The 12,537-nt window shown below is 40.5% G+C and overlaps 1 protein-coding gene across 1 annotated transcript in view; it reads right to left on the bottom strand.

Moving 5' to 3' along the window:
- MS3_00002673 (uncharacterized protein) overlaps positions 1-12,537 on the bottom strand; it is a 252,496-nt gene that overhangs the window by 133,580 nt on the left and 106,379 nt on the right. Inside the window, exon 51 of the mRNA XM_051210282.1 lies at positions 193-223. The gene's annotated coding sequence lies outside the window, so the exon portion shown is untranslated. The remainder of the gene's footprint in view (positions 1-192; positions 224-12,537) is intronic.

Consider the following 12,537-nt stretch of genomic DNA (forward strand, 5'->3'; position numbering starts at 1 on the left):
CTTAATAGTCTTAGATTCATTCCTTGATGGGAATATCAGTAAGGATCAATCTGAACTTATATACATAATCGAACCAACGGTCTAATGCTTCCTTATTCCCAATAGTTATCAGTCTACAATGTAAAGCATCTTCAAATTATAAAAAAAAGGTACGAAAAGTATATAAAAATATTATTACAATGTATAACTAACCAGTCGGTTTTGAACATTCTGGAGGTTTTACCTAAAAATTTAAAATAAATTTTAATAATAAATAATGAGAATAGTAATTAGCATATCAAATAATATACTACTCTAATCAATTAGTATTCACATTTAAATTACAGCCAATAAACAAACATATAATAATAAAAAAGCATGAATAAATAACACCAAATAGTTATGTAACATAATAATAGTTTATTCATCATGCTTAAACAACAAATGTAATCACCATCACCATTGATATATATATTTAAGAAAATGTAAAAAGCGTATCCTGTTTGAATGTGTTACATAATACATCATTTTATTTCATGCATAATGTTTATCAAGGTTATCATTAAGATAAGTAATGTGTAGATAAAGAACAAATTGTAACGTCAAACAAGTCTGTGTTATTATTCATATTAATTGATCAGTTATTGATTTTAAAGAAAAATAAGAAGAAGAAGAAGAAAGATTGAATCAGTGAAGAGTTCTATTTACGGGGGATTCATTTTCAAGACTGTACAATCACAAGTATAAGTACATATTTCTCAGGATGACAATAATAATAATAATAATAATAATAAACTTCTGTTAGACATGGTAACAATGAGGTAGAATAAACAAAGGTATGGAAAAAACTTTTTTTTTTAAATAATCAAGGAAACTAATAATTGTTAAAGACTTAAATGTCCATTGTAAAGATAGATAGGGAAATTATCGCTAGGAAAGAATGGTTTAGCATGATAAAATATAATCAGAAGGATAAAAGACACAAAAAAATAAATAAACGAATTAGGTATAAAAGATTTATGAAAAAGATGGAAGGGGGAAGTAGATAACGTAAAGGAAGAAGAGTATTATCATCCTAAAAAATAAGTATATATATATGAGTGTACAGGATTGAAAATGAATTCGACGAAATATGAACTCTTCACTCAATCAATCTTTCTTATTTAATGTCTCAATGGGGTGTATTACGTTGATTAAAAAAAACGCACAAAAAAACAACAGAGAAGATATTTAGTTTATAATTAGAAAGTTCAGTTTTATTCATGTTTATTTAATTTTGACAAAATCATGTTAACTTATAAAATATTAAGATAAGATATAAATATTGTGCTGATTCATTCAATGAACATTTATTCAACTTAAACGATATAGTAAACAATATAGTTTTTTTAAGTTATCTAAAGGTATTCATGAATACTTTGATATATTTCGTGGAGTGTTCATAATCGTAAAATGAAATCATTTGAAAATAATAATTAATATATTTCAATGGAAATTTATAAACAATATGGATTAGAAACAATGATGTTTACTAGAAGAGAAAACACAGTTATTAGAGAATAAGAAGAAACAATTGATCAATAGTAGGAGGAATATGAATCAACGAACTATCATAGTATTTTCAATAGTTGAAATCATGAGTCATTTGAAGCTAAGCCACCATGGAAAATCTGGAAGCACTGGACAGCCATTTTGTCTAAGGATGGGACTCCTCAGCAGTGCGCATACATGATCCCGCCCCCCTCGATATTTCAACCCAGGGCCTATAAGTTTCGCACAAGGGCGCTTAATCACTAGACCACTAGATCACGCAGGAGGCGGGATCGTGGATACGCACTGCTGAGGAGTCTCATACAAAGACGAAACGGCTGTCCAGTGCTTCCAGGTTTTCCATGGTAATCCAGGTTCAATTGACTCATGATTTCAATTAATGAAACTTCTAAAAATCTCAACAAAAGCCTTTTGATAATATCATACTGTTGTTCAAATTGTTAAATAAGATAAACGAAGATTTTTTTCAGAAAAAAATTCAAAAAGATTTGGATAGAAAAAAAGTGGACTTCATGGTAATTACATATATGTCCTCAAACGACAAAATATTAGATAATAAACTATTAGGATATAATACAAGATAAACGGATTAATATTACAGATACGAAGTTAGGATAATAAACTGGGACAAACAGGAATAAAGAAGACAAGGAAAGAATAAGGAAGAAATATGAGGAAGTGAAGTCACGTGAATGATATGAAAAGTCAAAATAAGGTAACCGATAAAAAAGGCAAAGTAAAGCAGAAGAAAAAAAGAAATTAATATAGAAAAACTGAAAATAAAAACACACAAAAATTAAAAATTTGGAAAGAAAAAGAAAAAATACACAAACAATGAAAAATAAAAAATCAGATAAGGAAAAACAGACAGAAAATACATTCTAAAACAAACATTAAGATCAAGTGAATAAGTCACAAGTTACCAGGTGAACAATCCATGACAAGTGAAATGTCGTCTCACAAAAATTCAGAGAAGAAACAAACAGTCTCAGAATCACATTTATCCAAACACTAATACAATGCAAATGCATGATGTTTGTTAGGAGATGAGACTGAAGGAGCGTACTAGACAACTTGTTAACTAACGGGACATGCATGCAATAAGAGGCGCAACATCTGACAGTTTCCACGATAAAACCTCGAAAAATTCACCAGTTATTTCAAAACCGACTGAAGCGGAAGAACTTGCCATGCCACTAAGCCTAAGGCTGTGCATTGTGTGTATGCACATATCAGTAACTCGCCTCAGAAGGAACTTCTTCAGCACTGACAACGTCAGACAGAGAAGGAGTAGTCGAGGAGACAACACCAGAAGCGACAGCGTCAGTGGTAGGACGTGTTACAGCTTCAACCTGTTCCGTTTCGTACACATCATAGACCGTCTCCTCCAGTGGAACAGCCTCACTGACAACACGTTCTTCAGCTGAGGACGTCAGGGATTCCATACGAGGTGACACCTCATCCACGGTCAAAGTCACCTGCTCCACCTCCATGGCAAAGTCTTCTGTCGCTGAGACCACGCTCTTCTCCTCCGTCACACCTAAGACCGAGACTGTGTCCGATTCCACTGGGGTCTCGTCCACCACAGCCTCCTTCACTGACACCAACTCAACCGTCTCCACCTCCACTTGCGTTTCGGAAACTGCAACACCTACTTCGCTCGCTCCATCGTCTCTGCGACCGACTCCTTCTCCACCTCCTGTACAACCCGCTCCTCCATCTTAACAGTCACTTTCTCCTTGGATTCCGCCACCTGCTCAACAACCAACGTCTCCTGCTCCGCCACACTACCAGATTCCTCTGTCACTCCAAATGTGCTATTCATGACCGTCACCTCTACCACTCCTTTGCTAACAGTTGAGACCGGGAATGTCTCCGATACCACTGGGGTCTCGTCCACCACAGCCTCCTTCACTGATAACTTCTCACGTGTTGCCGCTTCAAAAGGCTTTACAGAAACCGCCACACCCACTTCATTCGACTGCTCCACAACACGAGCACTATCCTGACGGTCGGATTCTTCCAACTCACCAACACCCTCTGAAACCCACTCCATGGTCTGTGACACAGACTCCTTCTCTTCTTCAACAATGACCTCGGCGGTCTTCGCCGTCATTGTGTCTCCGGCTTCCGTTACCTGCTGGTATACAAAAGAACGACATTATGAATATGACGTGTTTGTTTCAAGTGTCAGCATTCGGGAAACAAAATCAAGCGGTGGGATCAAACTGACATCTTATCAGAGGCGACAGGATGCGAAAGTACTACACATAAGTCTTTTAAACACTAAGCACTGTCTAACACACTTCACTAATCACCTCTTACACATTCACTTGACAAGAAACTCAGAGCAACACTTATCATCCATGATTCAGTCAGCTTCACAGATGTCGCTTATAACCGACGTCAACGCAGCACTATCACATACAAACTTTTCACCGGATTCAAACACTTAAAATTATCAGTGTCACATACTAAAGGCAACATCATGAGAGAATGGGTTCAGCAACCAACTATGCAACACCGAAATACAATCAAACCTGTCATTCTTTCAGGCAATTCCACACACGACAAGGTGTCCTCATCTATACCCTCTATTTAGCCAATCGTCATTCTTCACACACAGAACAACATCAACAAAACCACATGCAAGTCAATTATATTGTCTTCCACAGACAATCCACCAACGCTAAACACTTTCGTTCCTCATCATTAAAAATCCTATATCTACACACCACAACACAAAGACGACATACCGATATCAGACATGGAACGGTTCTAACCTGTCGACATCTTTATCATTCATGCACATCACCACTATTAAGCACAAACAGTCATCATCTAAAACCGATTATCTAGACATTTATTTATCGGTGGATTTTGCAGCTACACATGCTCCCATCACTTGAATATCGAAATCACACACAACTCAATGACAGATTACTCATCAGCTTCACAATCAGAAAATCAACCACCATATCACATTTGATAAATGACAACCAACAATACCGATCAAGTGGAAAAGAGTTAATATTTACCGGAAAACCAAATGTCAGATCGAACAATTCAGTAAATGTTACCTATAATACTAACAATAAATCCATTCCAATTCACAACACCATCATCAACCACAACAACAACAACAACAGCAACAACAACAACAAAATACCACAAACAAACACGTTTCAAACACAACATCCAACAAATGGCAGTCATATGGAGTAGGCCACAAATACATTCTCTCACAAACACTAAGATCAAGTGAGTAGGTCACAAGTTACCAGGTGAACAATCCATGACAAGTGAAATGTCGTCTCACAAAAATTCAGAGAAGAAACAAACAGTCTCAGAATCACATTTATCCAAACACTAATACAATGCAAATGCATGATGTTTGTTAGGAGATGAGACTGAAGGAGCGTACTAGACAACTTGTTAACTAACGGGACATGCATGCAATAAGAGGCGCAACATCTGACAGTTTCCACGATAAAACCTCGAAAAATTCACCAGTTATTTCAAAACCGACTGAAGCGGAAGAACTTGCCATGCCACTAAGCCTAAGGCTGTGCATTGTGTGTATGCACATATCAGTAACTCGCCTCAGAAGGAACTTCTTCAGCACTGACAACGTCAGACAGAGAAGGAGTAGTCGAGGAGACAACACCAGAAGCGACAGCGTCAGTGGTAGGACGTGTTACAGCTTCAACCTGTTCCGTTTCGTACACATCATAGACCGTCTCCTCCAGTGGAACAGCCTCACTGACAACACGTTCTTCAGCTGAGGACGTCAGGGATTCCATACGAGGTGACACCTCATCCACGGTCAAAGTCACCTGCTCCACCTCCATGGCAAAGTCTTCTGTCGCTGAGACCACGCTCTTCTCCTCCGTCACACCTAAGACCGAGACTGTGTCCGATTCCACTGGGGTCTCGTCCACCACAGCCTCCTTCACTGACACCAACTCAACCGTCTCCACCTCCACTTGCGTTTCGGAAACTGCAACACCTACTTCGCTCGGCTGCTCCACAACACGAGCACTATCCTGACGGTCGGATTCTTCCAACTCACCAACACCCTCTGAAACCCACTCCATGGTCTGTGACACAGACTCCTTCCCTTCTTCAACAATGACCTCGGCGGTCTTCGCCGTCATTGTGTCTCCGGCTTCCGTTACCTGCTGGTATACAAAAGAACGACATTATGAATATGACATGTTTGTTTCAAGTGTCAGCATTCGGGAAACAAAATCAAGCGGTGGGATCAAACTGACATCTTATCAGAGGCGACAGGATGCGAAAGTACTACACATAAGTCTTTTAAACACTAAGCACTGTCTAACACACTTCACTAATCACCTCTTACACATTCACTTGACAAGAAACTCAGAGCAACACTTATCATCCATGATTCAGTCAGCTTCACAGATGTCGCTTATAACCGACGTCAACGCAGCACTATCACATACAAACTTTTCACCGGATTCAAACACTTAAAATTATCAGTGTCACATACTAAAGGCAACATCATGAGAGAATGGGTTCAGCAACCAACTATGCAACACCGAAATACAATCAAACCTGTCATTCTTTCAGGCAATTCCACACACGACAAGGTGTCCTCATCTATACCCTCTATTTAGCCAATCGTCATTCTTCACACACAGAACAACATCAACAAAACCACATGCAAGTCAATTATATTGTCTTCCACAGACAATCCACCAACGCTAAACACTTTCGTTCCTCATCATTAAAAATCCTATATCTACACACCACAACACAAAGACGACATACAGATATCAGACATGGAACGGTTCTAACCTGTCGACATCTTTATCATTCATGCACATCACCACTATTAAGCACAAACAGTCATCATCTAAAACCGATTATCTAGACATTTATTTATCGGTGGATTTTGCAGCTACACATGCTCCCATCACTTGAATATCGAAATCACACACAACTCAATGACAGATTACTCATCAGCTTCACAATCAGAAAATCAACCACCATATCACATTTGATAAATGACAACCAACAATACCGATCAAGTGGAAAAGAGTTAATATTTACCGGAAAACCAAATGTCAGATCGAACAATTCAGTAAATGTTACCTATAATACTAACAATAAATTCATTCCAATTCACAACACCATCATCAACCACAACCACAACAACAACAGCAACAACAACAAAAACAACAGCAACAACAACAACAAAATACCACAAACAAACACGTTTCAAACACAACATCCAACAAATGGCAGTCATATGGAGTAGGCCACAAATACATTCTCTCACAAACACTAAGATCAAGTGAATAGGTCACAAGTTACCAGGTGAACAATCCATGACAAGTGAAATGTCGTCTCACAAAAATTCAGAGAAGAAACAAACAGTCTCAGAATCACATTTATCCAAACACTAATACAATGCAAATGCATGATGTTTGTTAGGAGATGAGACTGAAGGAGCGTACTAGACAACTTGTTAACTAACGGGACATGCATGCAATAAGAGGCGCAACATCTGACAGTTTCCACGATAAAACCTCGAAAAATTCACCAGTTATTTCAAAACCGACTGAAGCGGAAGAACTTGCCATGCCACTAAGCCTAAGGCTGTGCATTGTGTGTATGCACATATCAGTAACTCGCCTCAGAAGGAACTTCTTCAGCACTGACAACGTCAGACAGAGAAGGAGTAGTCGAGGAGACAACACCAGAAGCGACAGCGTCAGTGGTAGGACGTGTTACAGCTTCAACCTGTTCCGTTTCGTACACATCATAGACCGTCTCCTCCAGTGGAACAGCCTCACTGACAACACGTTCTTCAGCTGAGGACGTCAGGGATTCCATACGAGGTGACACCTCATCCACGGTCAAAGTCACCTGCTCCACCTCCATGGCAAAGTCTTCTGTCGCTGAGACCACGCTCTTCTCCTCCGTCACACCTAAGACCGAGACTGTGTCCGATTCCACTGGGGTCTCGTCCACCACAGCCTCCTTCACTGACACCAACTCAACCGTCTCCACCTCCACTTGCGTTTCGGAAACTGCAACACCTACTTCGCTCGGCTGCTCCACAACACGAGCACTATCCTGACGGTCGGATTCTTCCAACTCACCAACACCCTCTGAAACCCACTCCATGGTCTGTGACACAGACTCCTTCCCTTCTTCAACAATGACCTCGGCGGTCTTCGCCGTCATTGTGTCTCCGGCTTCCGTTACCTGCTGGTATACAAAAGAACGACATTATGAATATGACGTGTTTGTTTCAAGTGTCAGCATTCGGGAAACAAAATCAAGCGGTGGGATCAAACTGACATCTTATCAGAGGCGACAGGATGCGAAAGTACTACACATAAGTCTTTTAAACACTAAGCACTGTCTAACACACTTCACTAATCACCTCTTACACATTCACTTGACAAGAAACTCAGAGCAACACTTATCATCCATGATTCAGTCAGCTTCACAGATGTCGCTTATAACCGACGTCAACGCAGCACTATCACATACAAACTTTTCACCGGATTCAAACACTTAAAATTATCAGTGTCACATACTAAAGGCAACATCATGAGAGAATGGGTTCAGCAACCAACTATGCAACACCGAAATACAATCAAACCTGTCATTCTTTCAGGCAATTCCACACACGACAAGGTGTCCTCATCTATACCCTCTATTTAGCCAATCGTCATTCTTCACACACAGAACAACATCAACAAAACCACATGCAAGTCAATTATATTGTCTTCCACAGACAATCCACCAACGCTAAACACTTTCGTTCCTCATCATTAAAAATCCTATATCTACACACCACAACACAAAGACGACATACCGATATCAGACATGGAACGGTTCTAACCTGTCGACATCTTTATCATTCATGCACATCACCACTATTAAGCACAAACAGTCATCATCTAAAACCGATTATCTAGACATTTATTTATCGGTGGATTTTGCAGCTACACATGCTCCCATCACTTGAATATCGAAATCACACACAACTCAATGACAGATTACTCATCAGCTTCACAATCAGAAAATCAACCACCATATCACATTTGATAAATGACAACCAACAATACCGATCAAGTGGAAAAGAGTTAATATTTACCGGAAAACCAAATGTCAGATCGAACAATTCAGTAAATGTTACCTATAATACTAACAATAAATTCATTCCAATTCACAACACCATCATCAACCACAACCACAACAACAACAGCAACAACAACAAAAACAACAGCAACAACAACAACAACAAAATACCACAAACAAACACGTTTCAAACACAACATCCAACAAATGGCAGTCATATGGAGTAGGCCACAAATACATTCTCTCACAAACACTAAGATCAAGTGAATAGGTCACAAGTTACCAGGTGAACAATCCATGACAAGTGAAATGTCGTCTCACAAAAATTCAGAGAAGAAACAAACAGTCTCAGAATCACATTTATCCAAACACTAATACAATGCAAATGCATGATGTTTGTTAGGAGATGAGACTGAAGGAGCGTACTAGACAACTTGTTAACTAACGGGACATGCATGCAATAAGAGGCGCAACATCTGACAGTTTCCACGATAAAACCTCGAAAAATTCACCAGTTATTTCAAAACCGACTGAAGCGGAAGAACTTGCCATGCCACTAAGCCTAAGGCTGTGCATTGTGTGTATGCACATATCAGTAACTCGCCTCAGAAGGAACTTCTTCAGCACTGACAACGTCAGACAGAGAAGGAGTAGTCGAGGAGACAACACCAGAAGCGACAGCGTCAGTGGTAGGACGTGTTACAGCTTCAACCTGTTCCGTTTCGTACACATCATAGACCGTCTCCTCCAGTGGAACAGCCTCACTGACAACACGTTCTTCAGCTGAGGACGTCAGGGATTCCATACGAGGTGACACCTCATCCACGGTCAAAGTCACCTGCTCCACCTCCATGGCAAAGTCTTCTGTCGCTGAGACCACGCTCTTCTCCTCCGTCACACCTAAGACCGAGACTGTGTCCGATTCCACTGGGGTCTCGTCCACCACAGCCTCCTTCACTGACACCAACTCAACCGTCTCCACCTCCACTTGCGTTTCGGAAACTGCAACACCTACTTCGCTCGGCTGCTCCACAACACGAGCACTATCCTGACGGTCGGATTCTTCCAACTCACCAACACCCTCTGAAACCCACTCCATGGTCTGTGACACAGACTCCTTCCCTTCTTCAACAATGACCTCGGCGGTCTTCGCCGTCATTGTGTCTCCGGCTTCCGTTACCTGCTGGTATACAAAAGAACGACATTATGAATATGACGTGTTTGTTTCAAGTGTCAGCATTCGGGAAACAAAATCAAGCGGTGGGATCAAACTGACATCTTATCAGAGGCGACAGGATGCGAAAGTACTACACATAAGTCTTTTAAACACTAAGCACTGTCTAACACACTTCACTAATCACCTCTTACACATTCACTTGACAAGAAACTCAGAGCAACACTTATCATCCATGATTCAGTCAGCTTCACAGATGTCGCTTATAACCGACGTCAACGCAGCACTATCACATACAAACTTTTCACCGGATTCAAACACTTAAAATTATCAGTGTCACATACTAAAGGCAACATCATGAGAGAATGGGTTCAGCAACCAACTATGCAACACCGAAATACAATCAAACCTGTCATTCTTTCAGGCAATTCCACACACGACAAGGTGTCCTCATCTATACCCTCTATTTAGCCAATCGTCATTCTTCACACACAGAACAACATCAACAAAACCACATGCAAGTCAATTATATTGTCTTCCACAGACAATCCACCAACGCTAAACACTTTCGTTCCTCATCATTAAAAATCCTATATCTACACACCACAACACAAAGACGACATACCGATATCAGACATGGAACGGTTCTAACCTGTCGACATCTTTATCATTCATGCACATCACCACTATTAAGCACAAACAGTCATCATCTAAAACCGATTATCTAGACATTTATTTATCGGTGGATTTTGCAGCTACACATGCTCCCATCACTTGAATATCGAAATCACACACAACTCAATGACAGATTACTCATCAGCTTCACAATCAGAAAATCAACCACCATATCACATTTGATAAATGACAACCAACAATACCGATCAAGTGGAAAAGAGTTAATATTTACCGGAAAACCAAATGTCAGATCGAACAATTCAGTAAATGTTACCTATAATACTAACAATAAATTCATTCCAATTCACAACACCATCATCAACCACAACCACAACAACAACAGCAACAACAACAAAAACAACAGCAACAACAACAACAACAAAATACCACAAACAAACACGTTTCAAACACAACATCCAACAAATGGCAGTCATATGGAGTAGGCCACAAATACATTCTCTCACAAACACTAAGATCAAGTGAGTAGGTCACAAGTTACCAGGTGAACAATCCATGACAAGTGAAATGTCGTCTCACAAAAATTCAGAGAAGAAACAAACAGTCTCAGAATCACATTTATCCAAACACTAATACAATGCAAATGCATGATGTTTGTTAGGAGATGAGACTGAAGGAGCGTACTAGACAACTTGTTAACTAACGGGACATGCATGCAATAAGAGGCGCAACATCTGACAGTTTCCACGATAAAACCTCGAAAAATTCACCAGTTATTTCAAAACCGACTGAAGCGGAAGAACTTGCCATGCCACTAAGCCTAAGGCTGTGCATTGTGTGTATGCACATATCAGTAACTCGCCTCAGAAGGAACTTCTTCAGCACTGACAACGTCAGACAGAGAAGGAGTAGTCGAGGAGACAACACCAGAAGCGACAGCGTCAGTGGTAGGACGTGTTACAGCTTCAACCTGTTCCGTTTCGTACACATCATAGACCGTCTCCTCCAGTGGAACAGCCTCACTGACAACACGTTCTTCAGCTGAGGACGTCAGGGATTCCATACGAGGTGACACCTCATCCACGGTCAAAGTCACCTGCTCCACCTCCATGGCAAAGTCTTCTGTCGCTGAGACCACGCTCTTCTCCTCCGTCACACCTAAGACCGAGACTGTGTCCGATTCCACTGGGGTCTCGTCCACCACAGCCTCCTTCACTGACACCAACTCAACCGTCTCCACCTCCACTTGCGTTTCGGAAACTGCAACACCTACTTCGCTCGGCTGCTCCACAACACGAGCACTATCCTGACGGTCGGATTCTTCCAACTCACCAACACCCTCTGAAACCCACTCCATGGTCTGTGACACAGACTCCTTCCCTTCTTCAACAATGACCTCGACGGTCTTCGCCGTCATTGTGTCTCCGGCTTCCGTTACCTGCTGGTATACAAAAGAACGACATTATGAATATGACGTGTTTGTTTCAAGTGTCAGCATTCGGGAAACAAAATCAAGCGGTGGGATCAAACTGACATCTTATCAGAGGCGACAGGATGCGAAAGTACTACACATAAGTCTTTTAAACACTAAGCACTGTCTAACACACTTCACTAATCACCTCTTACACATTCACTTGACAAGAAACTCAGAGCAACACTTATCATCCATGATTCAGTCAGCTTCACAGATGTCGCTTATAACCGACGTCAACGCAGCACTATCACATACAAACTTTTCACCGGATTCAAACACTTAAAATTATCAGTGTCACATACTAAAGGCAACATCATGAGAGAATGGGTTCAGCAACCAACTATGCAACACCGAAATACAATCAAACCTGTCATTCTTTCAGGCAATTCCACACACGACAAGGTGTCCTCATCTATACCCTCTATTTAGCCAATCGTCATTCTTCACACACAGAACAACATCAACAAAACCACATGCAAGTCAATTATATTGTCTTCCACAGACAATCCACCAACGCTAAACACTTTCGTTCCTCATCATTAAAAATCCTATATCTACACACCACAACACAAAGACGACATACCGATATCAGACATGGAAC

The sequence above is a fragment of the Schistosoma haematobium genome, chromosome ZW (assembly GCF_000699445.3).
Source record: "Schistosoma haematobium chromosome ZW, whole genome shotgun sequence".
Lineage (NCBI taxonomy): Eukaryota > Metazoa > Platyhelminthes > Trematoda > Strigeidida > Schistosomatidae > Schistosoma > Schistosoma haematobium.